Genomic DNA, 16474 nt, shown 5'->3' with positions numbered 1-16474 from the left:
GGGCCTCCTCGGGGTGCCATCAGCCAAACAGTGCAGGCTGGTGACCCCCAGGGGTAGGGCCTTCTCTGTGGGGGCACCTACCCTCTGGAATCAATTGCCTCCAGAGATAAGGAGAATCCAAGACCTCAGTGCCTTCCGCCGTGCCCTTAAAACCTTCCTTTTCCAGCAAGCCGGGCTGGCCTAATTTTTTAAGTGTTTTTAAGTGTTTTGTTTATTGTTTTTAATTAATGGGGCCAAATTTATATATATATATTTTAACTGTATTTTAATATTTGTACTTGATGTTTTTACTTGGCTGTTCACCGTCCTGAGTCCTCAGGGAGAAGGGCGGTATACAAATTCAAAATAAAATAAAATAAAATAAAATCTATGCTTCGGTGGAGGCAGCTTTTGGCCGCCGGGTGTTGCAACTGTTTTCTTGGAGGGGTAGCTACTTTGGACCGGGCGGATCCCTCCCAATAGGGGGTTCTGCTTTGGCATGTTCCTGTCATGACTGCTGGACCCTCGCTTTAGTAGAATGGACATTGTCTTACCTGAACGTCCTTTCTGTGTAGCAGAGGGTCCAGCAGTCATTCTCACCCTTTCTCCCGGTCCTCATGCCAGGGTCTGGGTGTTTCTAATGTTGTTTTTCTCAGCTCAGCTTCACAGTCTGCAACATCTCCTTCGTCTGAAATCTGGGAAGCCAGAGGAAGTGGGAGGAGCTTCACAAATTGCAGACTCAGTCCGTACCGGAACTCCATGTTAACCCTGTCATGATTGCTGGATTCTCTGCTACGCAGAAAGGACGTTCAGGTAAGACAACGTCCAATTTCATTCCTGTTCTGGGCTCTTTATTTGTTCCAATTGTTCAAAGAATTTAAAAGGATCACCCATAGAAAAATATTAAGAAAATATCTGGTCAGGCCACAAAATAATGCTGGTTTATTCTTAATATGAAGCATCTGGACTGTAAAGAGGTTTCCACTTGGAAAAACACAAAATTACTAAGCTTGCACAGAGAACACATCAGTGAAAAAATAATGGGTTTAAACATACAAAGAACAAAATAAAAAGCAATCTTATACAATATTTCTAGCTCAGACTTTTACCAGTTCTATTAACAAAGCCGTTGGACACAAACCATATTTTCTAGATTTTCCCTTTGGAACTTTAATGAATATGTCTACTTAATTCTGATATTGCTGAGGAAATGAATCATAGGGCTGGATCATAGGCTGGAAGGGATTTTGGAGATTTTCTAATCCAAAACCCTCTGCAAGTCAGGGATCCTTATACCACCATCCTGGACAAATGATTTTCCAATCTTTTTTGAAAGCCTCCAGCAATAGGGCACACACAGCTCTGAGAGGTAGGCTGTTCCATTGATTAATTGTTTTCAGTGTCAAGAAATTCCACCTTATTTCCAGGTTGGATTTTCTTCTGATGAGGTTCAACTCATTGCTTTTTGTCTTGTACTCAAGTGCTATGAAGAATAAATCCATAGTCCTTCTTCCCTGGAACAGCCCTTCATGAATTGGAAGACTGCTATCAGGTCTTCTCTTCATTAGACTAAACATACCTAGTTCCCTTAGCCATTCATAATACAATTTAGCTTTCAGACCCCTTATCATCCCTATTGCTTGTCAGGGTTCCAATTAACACCCCCAACCAAATAAGACTCCAAGGCAGGCAGTTCCTCAAAGATTCATTTTATTAGAGATGTTATATTGGCACATCTGGGAAAACCCGAATCTGAAAGCTCCCAGGTTTTCCTCACCAAAAAGAAAGTCAAAGTCCCTTCCCCTGCACCCACATGTCCATCACATGGTCCAATTAATCCACTGTCCCAACTGGAGCTGCCTCCCAGTCAGGCCACTCCAGGTGCAGGCTGAATGTCCTTGACTCTCAGAGAAAAGGATATTGTTATGGTTAAATAACTCTACTAACTCCATGCAGCCCCCCTTTCACTTTCCCACAGCACTAAGTGTGGCCTCCAGAGCTGACAGGCTGCTCCCCACTTCAACCAATGATTGTGCCCTGCAACAAGAGGAATATACAGTAGGAGGTTAATTCAGTCAGTCCCTAACCCCCCCCCCCCGACAACTCTGGCTTATCAGGGAACTTATGGAATTGCTTTACTAGCCTATCTGCTGTTACATCCCAGCTCTTAACCCAGGTAGCTTCAGACAAAGGATATCCTTTCCAATGAACTAAACATTGCAATTGCCCCCTTTGTAATGTAGAGTCTAAAATTCACTTAACCTCAGAATAGGTCTCTTCTTGCACCACTATGGGCTTGGGCGCCTGTCGGATCTGTGGCCTCAATCTTGAACTGATTGCAGGCTTTAGCAAGATGCAGTGAAAGACTGGATGCACTTTCCCTAATATGCGTGGGAAGTTAAGCTGAACTGTCACTGGTTTAATTACTTTCACTATCGGAAAAGACCCTAAGAATTTAGGTCCCAGCTTCTTACTAGGTAATTTCAACTTAATGTATTTGATTGATAGGTAAACTCAATCTCCCACATGGAAGGGGGTTTGGAGAGATTAGTGTTTGTCAGCTTGTTTTTTATATGCTTCAGCGGCTTCCGCCAGCACTTTTTTGGTGTTTTCCCAGATGTTCTTTAACGACTACATCCATTCAGCTAGAGTCATGGAGGAGGATGGTTCTCTTGGCAGCTCAGACATGGGGACTAAGGCTATGCCGCTGGTGACTTGAAAGGGGGCCATTCTGTTACTGCTATGCATTGTGTTGTTGTAAGCTACTTCTACGAAAGGCAGCAGGTCCGCTCAATTTTCCTGCTGGTAATCCACATAACATCTTATATATTGTTCCACCATTATGTTTGCTTGTCCCGCAGCTCCTTTCGTACTCGGATGAAAAGCCAAGCTAAGCCCCTGGATCGATCCAACAGATTTCAGGAACTCCCTCCAGAACCTGGTGGTGAACTGAACATCTCGATCTGAGATCACCCAGCGGGGCACTCCATGCAGCCGATATATCTGCTTGATGAACATTTTAGCCAGCTTTTTGGCTGAAGGTAATCCCAAGCAAGCAGTGAAGTGGGCTTGTTTAGAAAACAAGTCGATTACCATCCAAATGACTGTATTTCCTCCACTCTCTGGGAGGTTGACTATAAAGTCCATGGCGATCTCCTCCCAGGGTCTACTTGTTGGAGGAGTCCGGGAGGTTTCCCAGGTTTCATCTTCATGGCAGCGCAGGTGGCACAGCTTTTTACATAGTCCTCCACATTGGATTTCATCTTCGGCCACCAGAACTGCCTTTGGGCCAGGTGAACGGTTTTTAGGAAGCCGAAATGGCCGGCCAGTCGTGAGCCGTTGCTGCACTGTAAAACTTGCAGCCTCAAGCTGCTGGGGAGATATAGTTTGGACCCCTTCCAAGCTAGCTAATTTCTCATGGTTAAAATGTCTTTGTTTTCTTTAAACCATTGGTCAGCTGGGAGCACAGCTTTGAGCGTGGCTGTCAGTTTCTCCCGCATGGGATCGGTCTGGCATTTGGCTTGTCCCCTGTTGGTGACTTGCACTGCTTGTTGTGAGGGGGGGATGATGGCATGGACGACTTCCTCCGAATATCGATATGAGGCTTTCTTGATAATGCATCAGCTAGCAGATTCCCCCCCACTCCCCTGGGATGTACTTTAGTTCAAAGTTAAACCACCGGAAATACTGTGCCCAGCAGACTTGCTTTGTGGAGAGTTTCTGAGAGGTCTTTAGGGCTGTGATCAGTCCAGACCTCAAAAGGCACCTTGCTCCCCTCCAGGAAGTGTCTCCAGGAGAGGAGAGCCAGCGGACTGCGTAGCCTCCTTCTCCCAAATTGCCCACCTCCTCTGTGTCAGTGACTTTTTTAGACACATATTGCAAGGCAAGAGCTGACCCTGTGGGTCTTTCTGTAGGAGTACTGCTGCCACTGCCATGTTGCTGGCGTCAGCTTGGATGATGAATGGCCTCTCAGGTCGGGATATTGGAGAAATGGCTACTTGGCAAAGAGCCGCTTCAATTTTTCAAATGCTCTTTGGCAATCCAGTGACCAGGCCAGTGGTTGCGTCAGGCACGGTTTCATAGTCGGGGGCCCTGCCTTTAATAGCTCCATTAGGGGCAGGGCTAGTTCTGCAAATGGTGGAATGAATTGTCTATAGAAGTTTGCAAACCCCAGGAAGCTTTGGAGTTGTTTGCAGGTGTGTAGGGGTTGCCAATCTAGCACTGCTTTCACTTTCCCTGGGTCCATCTCAACTCCTTGGTAGCCCAGGTAGGAGCTCAAACAGCATTACTTTAAATTGGAAGCTGCCCAGCGGGCAGTTGAATGCAGTTTTCCATTCGTCCCCCTCCCTAATCCATATCCGATAATAGGCTTCACTTAGATCTAGTTTGGTGAACACTTTGCCCTTCATCAGATGGCTTAGCATATCTTTCACTAGGAGGAGGGGATAGGTGTTCTCCACGCATACGGCATTAATTCCACAAAAATCAAGATAGAGTCCTGTCTTTTGTCTCCTTGAACAGTAGGGGGCTGCCACTCTGGATTTGACGGGCTGAATGAAACCCCTTGCTAAATTGGCATCTATGTATTTTCTCAATCAGCCATTTCTTTTGGGGTCATGGTGTACAACGACGAATCTGCATACAGACGGGAGGTTGAACAACTAGCCTTGTGGTGCAACCAGAACAATCTTGAACTAAATACACTCAAAACTGTAGAAATGGTGGTAGATTTTAGGAGAAACCCTCCTATACTACCACGTCTTACAATACTAAACAACATAGTATCAACAGTAGAGTCCTTCAAGTTTCTAGGTTCTATCATATCTCAAGATTTAAAATGGACACCTAACATCAAAAACATCATCAAAAGAACACAACAAAGAATGTTCTTTCTGCGCCAACTCAGAAATCTTAAACTGCCCAAAGTTGCTGATTCAGTTCTACAGAGGAATTATTGAGTCTGTCATCTGTACCTCTATAACTGTCTGGTTTGGTTCTGCAACCCAACAAGACAGACACAGACTTCAGAGGATAATTAGAACAGCAGAAAAAACGATTGCTACCAACCTGCCTTTCATTGAGGACCTGTATACTGCGCAAGTCAAAAAGTGGGCTGTGAAAATATCTATAGACCCCTCACATCCTGGACATAAATTGTTTCAACTTTTACCCTCAAAATGACGCTATAGGGCTCTGCACACTAGAACAAAAAGACACAAGGACAGTTTTTTCCCGAATGCTATCATTCTGCTAAACAATTAATTTCCCACAACACTGTCAAATTAACTAAGACTGTATTACGATTCTTCTTCTCATCCTTACTAGTATCTATTTCTTGCCACTTGTGCTATATCCATGTTGCTTGTATCTTTATAATTTTTATTGTTTCCTAGTATGATTTGATTGCTTATTAGTATCCTAAGTGTTGTATCTTATGATTCTTGACAAATATGTGTGTGTGTGTGTGTGTGTGTGTGTATGTATACAGTGAGCATATGCACCAAAGACAAATTCCTTGTATGTCCAATCACACTTGGCCAATAAAGAATTCTATTCTATGTCTTTCATTCTGGGGAGGGGGTAGGTGTTCTCCATGCATACAGCATTAATTTTGCGAAAATTGACACAGAGCTGTCTTTTTTCTCCTTGAACAGTTCAGGGGCCGCCACTCTGGATTTGGCAGTCTGAATGAAACCCCTAGCTAAATTTGCGTCAATGTATTTTCTCAATTCAGCCATTTCTTTTGGGGTCATGGAGTACATCTTCGGCTTTGACAACTTGGCTCCTGGCACAAATTCAATTGTGCAGTCTGTGGGGCGGTGAGGGGGGAAGAAGTTGCAGTCCTGCTCGCTAAAGACATCTGCCAAGCCTCGGTACTCTTTGGGCACCTGTGGGCAGCTGGGGAGTTCATTTGTGGCAGCTGTCATGCTTTCCGGCAGGCTGAGGCTGCCAGAGTTGGCTGCCTTTTGACAGTTGTCTGGCTGGATGGGCAGCAGTGGGCCAATGCCTATTCTTAGTTTTCTGTATCTATCTTCCCACGTGATGGTCGGGCCCCAATTGTCCGGCCATGCAAAACCCAGAATGATTGATTCAATCATGTTGGGGGCTACAACAAATCGAATGAGCTCCTGGTGGCACCCCATCTCTAGTCTAATGAGTTCCGTGACTAGAGGGACAGGGGCTCCTCCTATTAGTGTCCCATCAACTTGCTCAAAGTGGATGGGATGCATTAGAGGTCTCATGCCTATTTTATGTTGCTGGACTATGAAGAGGCTGCTGAGGCATCTGGTGCAGCCATTGTCCATGACGGCCTCTACGTCCCCTTGGACTTCAGTCTCTGGCACTATAATCTGGATTTTTACTGTGAAGGGGCGGACGGCTTCACTTACCATCGGGTCTTCTTCACCGCTACTCCCACTGGCAGAGCCTGGTTTTTTTTCTAAAGCTGGAGTTTCCTCGAATCCGGCTGGGAGGAGAGGAACCTCAACGGCTTGTCAGGTGATTCTCCCCTTGTCTGGTGGGTTTCTTGGGGTTCTTCTTCCCTAGGGTGCCAATGGGGTCTGGAATTGAGGGACTGGGGCGGGTGCCAGGCATTCAGATGCTCGGTGGCCATGTTGCCTTCATGGGAAGCACTTGATCGTCCCTGGCAGTGCTGCGTGGCTTCAGCCAGCTTCGCTGGGCTCAGAGACCCAAGGTCCTCTTGACTGCCTTTTCCAGGGTAGGCTTCTGATGTGGGTGGATTTCTAGGTCCATTGCCACAGCTATATTGTACCAGTCCTGTATATGGTCTGGAACTCCTCTGATGCTGCAAGCTTGCCGGAGGTCCTTGTCTAGGGTCTCTTTGAAATTGTCAGGGCATTTATTAATCCCATGTTTGGCTCTGGGACTAATTACCCTGGTTTAGAGGAGATGTATCGTGGCTTATTCCAAGTTGCAATATTCTGAAAAGAAACGCGAGGAAGGTTTCTAATAAAACTCATTTATTTGTTATAAAGAAAATAAAACACCTCACTAACTAAGAAAAGTAAATTGTTACATCTTGGAAGTAATTTGGGCCAGCTGCCTTTCAGCAACCGGCACCCGTGGCAAGAGAACAAAGGAAAGAGTGTGTAAAGGAATGTGGGTGGATGGACATGCGTAGTAGCTTACTGATAAGGATTCTTGGCAAGGTACGGAAAGTCTGATAGTCCAGAAATGATGAGTTCAGATGGCAAATAAAATAACGCAGTGACATTCCCCTTCTTTGCCAGTTGAGCGAATATCAGTAGACCATCAAATAAGGCACATCTTCTTTCGCAGATACTCGTGTTGAGCTGCTGGAAGTGGTTTGTTGAGCATATCAGCAATTTGATCATGTGTAGATACATATTGCATTTTGACAAAACCTTTTTTCACTAAATGTTTTATGTTTTGATAACGGATGTCAATGTGTCTGGACCTAGAACCTGTAAAATGCGATTCAGAAATATAAACCACCGATTCATTGTCGTCCATCATGGTGATCGGTCGGATCGGGTGTGTCCAGATATCTGTGACTAAAGCATCAAACCAGGTTAGGGAATTACATGCATCAGAAACACAAGCATATTCAGCTTCAGTAGATGAACAAGAAACAAAATTCTGTTTACGTACTTGCCAATAAACAGGACATCCATTTAAGAACATCATATAACCTGAAGTACTTTTACGTGATTTCTTATCACTTGCCCAATCAGAATCTGCATAACAATATAATTCTGCATAATCAGTGTGTGTTGGTTCTAACAATAACTTCATGTGTTTGGTGTATTTTAGGTATCTCAGTAATTTCTTAATACATGTCCAATGAAACTGTTTTGCCTTACCTACGTGTCGAGATAAGAGATTAACACTAAGTGCAATGTCGGGTCTGGTCCAACTACTAATGTACAATAGTGACCCAATGACTGAACGGTAAAGTGTTTGATCCTCGAACTCAGGACTTTCTTCTTGTGTCAAGTTGTGAAAATTGTTTGCATGGGTGTCTTTGTTGTGTTAGCGTCTTTCATGTTGCAATGATGCAAAACTTGTTCAATTTTATCTTCTTGTGAAAGACTAAACCCCTTCTGTGTTTTTTTTAATCTGAACACCTAAATAAGTGCTAATGTGACCTAATGATTTCAATGTGAAGTATCTCTGCAAAGCTTTGGCAAAAATTTCACTCATTTGCTTATTTGGACCAATATAAACAATATCATCAACATAAACAAGAACTATCTCATATGCATTGTTAGATCTTTTTGTGAACACGCACTCATCAGTTTCGGACTTAATAAAGCCCATTGAATTTAGTTTGTCAGTAAGACATAAATACCACATTAAACCAGATTGTTTCAGACCATGAAGACTTTTGTTTAGAAACCAGGTATCCCCTTCTTGCTGTCGGAATCCTGGAGGACTTTTCATGTAGATCTCTTCGTCTAGGTCTGCATGCAGATAAGCCGTGTCAACATCAAACTGGAAAACTTCTAAACCAAGGATAGTTGCAGTTGCTAAAGCAATTTTTACACTCTCAGTTCTGACTGTCGGTGAGTAAGTATTTGTGTAGTCCTCAGGATAACGTTGAGCGAAACCCTGAGCTACAAGTCTGGCTTTGTACAATGACTCACCATTTGGTTTCTTTTTGATTCTGTAGACCCATCGAGTGCCAATGATCTTTTTGTTTGCTGAAGGTTTTGCAGGTGTAAATACTTTGAGTTTCTTTAGACTATCCATTTCAACCTGCATTGCATCATACCATTTGTCTTGCTCTGAATCAGGGAGCTGCTTGATTTGTGCAAAATTATCAGGTGGAAGTGTAACATTGCAAATCAAAGACAAGGGTGCTTTTGTCAGTTGCCAAGAATATCGTTGTGGAGGGATTCCTTTTGTGACCCTCTTGGAACGTCTCGGAACAACTGTCCAGTCTTCTTCTGCTTCGTCCTCGTCCTCACTTTCGTCACTAGCGTCAGCATCCGCGGCTTGCGAAGACGGAACATCGGGTTGAGAAGAATCAGTGGAATCTTGATCATCAATCTGCGTGGCATCAGCAGTATCATCTCTAGGAAAATAAACTCCAGGATCATTGGAATGAATCCTGGACCAGTCAATATCTTCCTCAAAATTAGCAGATTGGGAAATCACAATTGCATGTTTAGAGTCAATAAATCTGCTCCATTTTGAATTATCATCAATACCCATAAATCTCAGTCTCTTTGCTGCTGGACTTCCTTTTCTTCTTTGAGCTAAGGGAACGTTCACCATAGCGTATGAACCAAAAATATGAATGTTTTTAAGATCGGGCTTGTAGCCATACAACATGAAGAAAGGAGTCTGATTTGTTACACTGCTCCAAGTACGGTTGACAATGTAATTTGCATACTTGATAGCTTCACCCCAGTATATCATATCAAGGTTGGCGTCTTCTAGGAGACACCGCATCATGGTTTGCAGTACCTCTCCGTTGTGAGCCGGTGTGCCAGGGGGCGAAGTCTGATGAATAATTCCATTCTTACGCATCCAGTCCTGGAAACGCTGAGACATGAATTCGGCACCACGATCACTCTGGATTCTGGCGATGCGAACTTGGTGTTGGGTAGAAACAAGGGTTGCAAAGTCTTTAAAGATCTGAAAAGTCTCTGATTTTTCTTTCATAGGATATACATATCCATATCTAGAGTAATTATCAACAATTGTTAGAAAATATTTTCTACCACCAAATGATGGTGGGAAAAGACCAACTATGTCAATGTGAACCAAATCAAAAATGCGTGTTGACAGGCGTGTAGCGCGTTTGGGAATGGCTGCTGCTTTGGATTTGGCCTTTTTGCATACAGCACAACCCAAAAACACCTTACACCCCTTTAGATCCAAACCTTTTGCGAACTCCAGCATCTTCCTAAGAACACGGAAACTGGCATGCCCCAATCTTCTATGCCATTTATGGATACACCTGGAATGCAAAGGTTTACCAGTTAGTGAATTCTCAACATTAACATTTTTATGCGGAACCTCAGGCTTGCTCTGAGCAACCTGTTTACCAATTCTATTTTTGTTGGCTTTAGGAGCCTTTGGAATAGCAACAGGATCTCTCTCTGGAGCATCTCTCTCTGGGCCTGTGCCTTCCCCTTTTGGAGTTTGCATACTTGCCTGTGTTTGTGTTTTAGGCTTTGGCTTTAAGTAATAAACACCACCAATTAATATGGTTTCAGCAACAATATCTCCATCTTTAACTATGTAACTTGCTTTTTCAAGGTGGTGAACTTGGAACTTTAACATTCTAGACAAGTGACACTGACTAAGCAAATTACTGGTTACTGTTGGTATGTAATAAACATCAGGAATGAATGCATCGAGCTCTTCAACATAAACAGTTCCTTTTCCTTTGACCTGACAAGGATGATTGGAAAAAGAGTAAAGTTCACGTAGTTCTGGTTCAGGCTCGTGCATCTCTGTGAAAAGTTCCTTTCTGTAGGTAACATGCAATGCTGCACCACTGTCCAAAGTCCACAGGAGTCGTCTGTCGTACTCTGGTTGAGGTTGTGGATCATTGGTTAAAGCCAACGTGGCGAGTGGAGTTTGTGGATCACGCCGGGGACCACGACGACCTTGTCTTCCGCCTCTGCCTCTGGAGTCTGTTCCTCTGGGCTGGTACATGACGGGAGCTGGAACTCGTTGGGGACAATCCCGGGTGGCATGTCCCACACGATTGCAGGTGTAGCATCTTGGCATCCTTGGAGCATAGGTCCTTCCTCAGAAGGGGCGCCTAGCTGGAGATTTTGATGCGGGTGGTCCTCTCAAATGTGGTGTGGCTAGCATGAATGCCTCTTCTTCAATTAAAAGTCTACAGACATTGTCCACTGTGCGTTGAGCAATTGGGACTTGGTTATTTTTTGTAACAGCATCTTTCCATTCATAATTCAAAGAGTTAATAATGATGCTGATCATTTGAATATCTTCAATGTTATGGCCTCTTTCTCTCAATTCTGTTCTCAGACCTTTCAATTTGGTCATATGTCCTCCAATTTGTTCACTGGGTTTCAATCTCGAACCGTGGAGTTCAGACATTTTTAGTTTTGACTTAGTGGAGAGACAGAAAATGCCTGGTAAGGAGACTGCACTTGGTATGCTGGCTGTGCTGGCAGAAATGCCTGTGGTATTTGCTGTGCCTGTTGTGGACCTAAAATGGTCTTGGTTGTGCCATTGGAGGTGGGCCAGGAGGTGGCCCTCTTTGCACTTGTGGCTGGGGCACATATGCAGGCATTTGTAGCTGCTGTGGCTGATGCACTGGAATCTGCTGTATTCCAGTTGCCATTTGTGCTTGAGCTGCAATATTGGCATGACCTGCTGGAGATGCAATCATTTGCCTTTGCTGCATAAAGCATGCCTGTGTTCCATCTAAAAGGACACCAACACCACCAGGGGGTGTTGGAGTTTGAGCCCGTGGAAACACTTGTGGCATTTCAGCTTCCTGTAGTAAATTACTTTCGCCAGCAGATGGTGCTGCACCTTTAGCTTCGGGCAGCTTTGCATACCTGGCATTGTATGCTTTAGAGTAGGAGTGGTTATGTAAGACATGTGTAACTTGATCAGGGAGACTTTCATGTGACGTATGCAGTGCTCTTTGCCTTAATTGGCCTGACACAAAATCCACCAGGGGGAGTGTCTTTGGCTGCGGAGAAGAAGGCAATATGGCGCTTTTTGAAAATCTTAAATTATCTCCCTTATCTTGCTCAAGCATAGATATACCATTTTTGCCTGGGATAGCTGCTGTTCATAGAGTTTTATACGGTCACGAAAGGCTTTCATAGCCAGCTCATCCAGGGTGAGCTTAGAGCTTCGAGGAGAATAATGAATTGTTTCTCTCTCTGCGTGGGAGGAATTTTGCTCAGCAGTTTGCTTTAGCCTTGCACCGAGCGTTACAAATTCAGAAGGTTCTGGGAAGACTTTTTCAGAGCTTGGAAGATCAGAAGAAAATGTTACTGACCTCAGTCGTAAATCATCATCTTCAAAAATGGCTTCTGTCTTATCTCCCTCCATTTCTGTTCCCACGGCTTCTTCTCGTTCCAGGCGTGTGGCTGTAGTAAGGGGCTGGAAATCTGGAAAACTCCTTTCTGCCACCTTCTCAGCAAAATACATTTTGTATTTGTTTTTCTTCTGTTTCGGCATCTTAGCAAAGATAATTAGCGTACCTCAGTAGCTAAAAACTAATTGCCTATGCGCTCTTATCAGAAATAACAAAACAAGGAAAAAAGCCATAAATCAAACCGTCAGAGCTGCTACCAGATGTCAGGGCATTTATTAATCCCATGTTTGGCTCTGGGACTAATTACCCTGGTTTAGAGGAGATATATCGTGGCTTATTCCAAGTTGCAATATTCTGAAAAGAAACGCGAGGAAGGTTTCTAATAAAACTCATTTATTTGTTATAAAGAAAATAAAACACCTCACTAACTAAGAAAAGTAAATTGTTACATCTTGGAAGTAATTTGGGCCAGCTGCCTTTCAGCAACCGGCACCCGTGGCAAGAGAGCAAAGGAAAGAGTGTGTAAAGGAATGTGGGTGGATGGACATGCGTAGTAGCTTACTGATAAGGATTCTTGGCAAGGTACGGAAAGTCTGATAGTCCAGAAATGATGAGTTCAGCTGGCAAATAAAATAACGCAGTGACAGAAATGTTGGACGATAAGGTGTTCAGGCCAGTCCCTCAATTTTCTGGCCAACCTCTGAAACTCCCAGACAAGTCCTTGGGGGGTTGGCCCACTTGCTTCAGGGCTTTGATTTGGGCTTCAGCCTCCTGCCTATGGGCCGTATCTTCGAATTGGGCCCAGAGCAGCTTCACAAATTCATCAGCATTGTTTAGTTCTCCTTCATCGTGTAGCTGGGCTATCTAATCCGCAAATGTAGTTGTAATATTTTCCTCCATCTTCCCTGAGTCTTTACGCCACCCAAATATCGGGTCAGCGCTCAGGGCTCAGGACCCCGGACAGCACTCCACTAAGTGGGGAGCTGGGTTGAGGTTTTTAAAGAAGATTTGGGTTAATGTCAGGGTTCCATGTAACACCCCCAACCAAGTAAGACTCCGAGGGAGGCAGTTCCTCAAAGATCCATTTTATTAGAGATGTCATCTTGGCACATCTGGGAAAACCCGAATCTGAAAGCTCCCGGGTTTTCCCCATCCAAAAGAAAGTCCCTTCCCCTGCACCCACATGTCCATCACATGGTCCAATCAATCTACTATCCCAACTGGAGATGCCTCCCAGTCAAGCCAATCCAGATGCAGGCTGAATGACCTTGATTCTCAGAGAAAAGAATGTTGTTGTGGCTAAATAACTCTACCAACTCCATGCAACCCCCCTCCCACTTTCCCATGGCACTAAGTGTGGCAGCCCTGAAGATCAAAAAAAGAAAAGATGGCCTCCATGGCTGACATTGCTCTTGTCTGAACACTTTCTAGGTCTCAGCAACTTTTTTTTCTATTGTGTGACCAGAACTGCACATAGTATTCCCAATGTGGTCTCACCAGTGCAGTATTAAGCGATACTATCACTTCTTGTGAGCTTGTTGCTATTCCTTTGTAGATGCAGCCTAGGACTACATTGGCTTTTTTGGCAGCTGTAACACACTGCCGTATCACATTTAAGCAGTGGTCCAACAGGACAGCAAAATCGCTTTCAGAGGAACTACTGTTGAGTCAGGTACTGCCTATTCTATACCTGTACATCTTTTTTCTCCTGCCTAAGTGCAGGAACTTACTTTTCTCACCACTGAACTACATCTTATTGGCTAGTGCCCAATGCTCAAATCTATCAATACTTCTGAATCTATTTTTCAAAGTATTAGAACTCTCCCTAGTTTAGTGACACCTACAAATTTGATGAGCACCTTTGAATCCCCGCATCTAGATCATTTATGAAGTGCTAAAGAGCACTCAGCCCAAGACCAAACCTTGAGGTACTCCACTATATGCTTCCCTTCAGGTAGATGTAGAATTTGCAATTCATCTAGTGGTAGTGGAATCAACTTTGATTCTCTTTTCAGCTTTATTCCCAACTTCTTCCTTAAAAAAGATGCTATAAGTTGACAGTTAACATGTTACAAACAAAATTGGTAGATATTGTGCCAATAGGCAATATTTCTTCAAAAGAAATAGAGGATCTGAAAAGGGGGCAGTCTAGCAGGACCACCAGATTCTGTAACAACTTTGTTACAAAGGAAGGCAGAATTACTTGCTGCCGCATTGGGAGGAGTGCCTCTTGGACCCAACCAGTGTGCCCTGTGTAAAGAAGAGGGACACTGGCAGCGGGACTGCCCATGGCGATTGGGATTCTGGGCTAGAGGAGGAGGTAGGGCATTGCCTCCTCCCGCCATGAGAGGAAACGAAATGAGAGGAAGAGACAGAGGAGGTTATGGGATAAGAGGACAAGGGAGGTGCCCCCCCCAAGAGACGGGGGAGTTGATTGGATTAGCGGAGATGGACTGGACTGAATGACAGGACCAGGCTTAAAGGACCCACCCCCAGAGCCCCTGGTTTCAGTAAAGGTGGGAAAGAAGGATATGACTTTCTTGTTGGATACTGGGGCAAGTTGGTCAGTAATTAATAAACCGATAGCCCCCCCTTTGGGGTCTCAAGTAAAAAAATTCAGGGAGTGTCAGGAAAAGTGCTTGGAAGGCCTATACTACTCCCCAGGCCTTCGGCTGATGCTATGCAACGCCAGGTCCGTAGTAAATAAAGCCCCCCTCATTTGTGACCTTATTCAGGAGGGGGGTGCGGACCTGGCGGGTATTACGGAGACCTGGTTGGGCCAGGAAGAGGGAGCCCCCCCTTGTTGATATGTGCCCACCAGGTTTCCGTGCTTTCCATCAGCCAAGGTCACAGGGGAGGGGTGGAGGGGTAGTGGTTGTTATTAACGAAGGTCTTGGACCGAGGGAGGCCACTGTTCCTCAGACGGCTGGATGTGAGTCCCTCCTTGTGAAGTGGGGTCATAGGGTGCAGTTGGGCTTGCTAGTCACGTACCTGGCTCCCTGCCACGTGGCAACAGCCCTGCCTGAGCTGCTTGATGTTATAGCCGTGGTGGCAGTTGATACCCCCAGGCTTATGGTCATGGGGGATTTTAACCTGTCATCAGTCGGCGAGACATCTGAGGTGGCTCGGGAGTTCATGGCTTCCATGACAGCTATGGACCTGACCCAGTTAATTTATGGCATTGGGAAGCTGTAAAACCCGACATCTCTGATAATTGTCAACAATGTGTTACACAGGGACTTCCGGTTTGCAAGCTTCGGCGACGGCGGTGATTTTTTAAAGACCGCCAGCCCCGCCGCCTGTAGAGCCGCCCCGCGAACGAGGAGCGGCTCGAAAACTCCAAAATCTTGAAGATTGTAGGAGCAGAGACAGCAGGGCACAGGTTGAGCCCCTGTAACCCCCCCAGGGAATTGCTTCTGGGGGTGAAAACAGGTGCGGCTCCCTCCCAACCTGCGGAGACTCCGGGCGGCGTGGGATGATTCTGCCTTCAGCAGAACAAGCCGGCAGCAGCAAACTTTTAAAGTGAAAGGAACTAACCCTAACAAACAGCGGAAATATCAACTTGAATCCAGAAACTTGAAAATTGCAAGTATTAGTGCTTTGTTGACTTTTTAAATCAAAAGAGAAAGTGAGCGAGTGAAAGTGATTTGAAAAAATATGGCGCCCAGCATTTGAGTTAACGAGCTAGTGAAAGTGGATTTGTGAAGCCTTCCTGCTTTGCTACAAAGTTGTAAAGCTGCTACAAAGTTGCTCTATCTAAAGAAAAAAATTCTTTTTCTAAAATTTGACTTTGCTTTACTTCAGTTTCACTTGATTAAATCTGGGGGACTTTTTTAGAAGTTTCTGTGGAAGAGGGAAAGGAAAAAGAACTTCCCTCTTCAGAAAAACTAGCTTACGTGGCACGATGGCTTCAAAGAAGCAGGAAGGGAAGGCAACAGGGGGGGGATCCCCCATACATAAACAAGAAACGCAGCTTCCCTCTGCACAGCAGTTACAGACCCAGAAAAAAGAATTTGATGTGGGAGATTTAAAACAATTTATTTCTAAAACTCTGGATGATAAATTTCTAAAATCTCAACAGGAAATAGATGATAAACTTCAAAAATCACATCAGGAATTTATGCAGGAAATTAATGAAGTTAAAGATATGGTGAAACAGAATCAAAATAAGGTGACCAAAAAAATATCAGAAGTGGCGTCTGGCCTGGCAGAATTTATTGGGAAAGTTGATTTTAAAGTTGAAGAATTTAAATCAGAAGTTAATGTCAAGATGAAAGACAATGATTATAAAATTGATGAAGTTGACAATAAAATGCAGAGAATTGAAGATGAGATTGTTATGATACAATTCCGGGCGATGGAATTCGCCATACGGCTTCGGGGAATTCGAGAGGGGGAGAGACAGGATTTGAGACAAGTTTGTTCTGAAGCCTTGGCCAAGATTTTACAAGTTAATTCTGATGTGGTATTTCA

At 44.4% G+C, this 16474-nt stretch overlaps 1 protein-coding gene across 1 annotated transcript in view; it reads left to right on the top strand.

Annotated features, from left to right (window-relative positions):
* Positions 1 to 635: 635 nt before the first annotated feature.
* The window catches only part of DRC11 (dynein regulatory complex subunit 11), a 277555-nt gene continuing 261716 nt past the window's right edge, over positions 636 to 16474 (top strand). Inside the window, exon 1 of the mRNA XM_087885743.1 lies at positions 636 to 792. The gene's annotated coding sequence lies outside the window, so the exon portion shown is untranslated. The remainder of the gene's footprint in view (positions 793 to 16474) is intronic.

This window comes from Pantherophis guttatus, chromosome 1 (assembly GCF_059756535.1).
Source record: "Pantherophis guttatus breed Tessera chromosome 1, ASM5975653v1, whole genome shotgun sequence".
Lineage (NCBI taxonomy): Eukaryota > Metazoa > Chordata > Lepidosauria > Squamata > Colubridae > Pantherophis > Pantherophis guttatus.
This window is presented reverse-complemented; position numbering and strand designations above follow the sequence as displayed.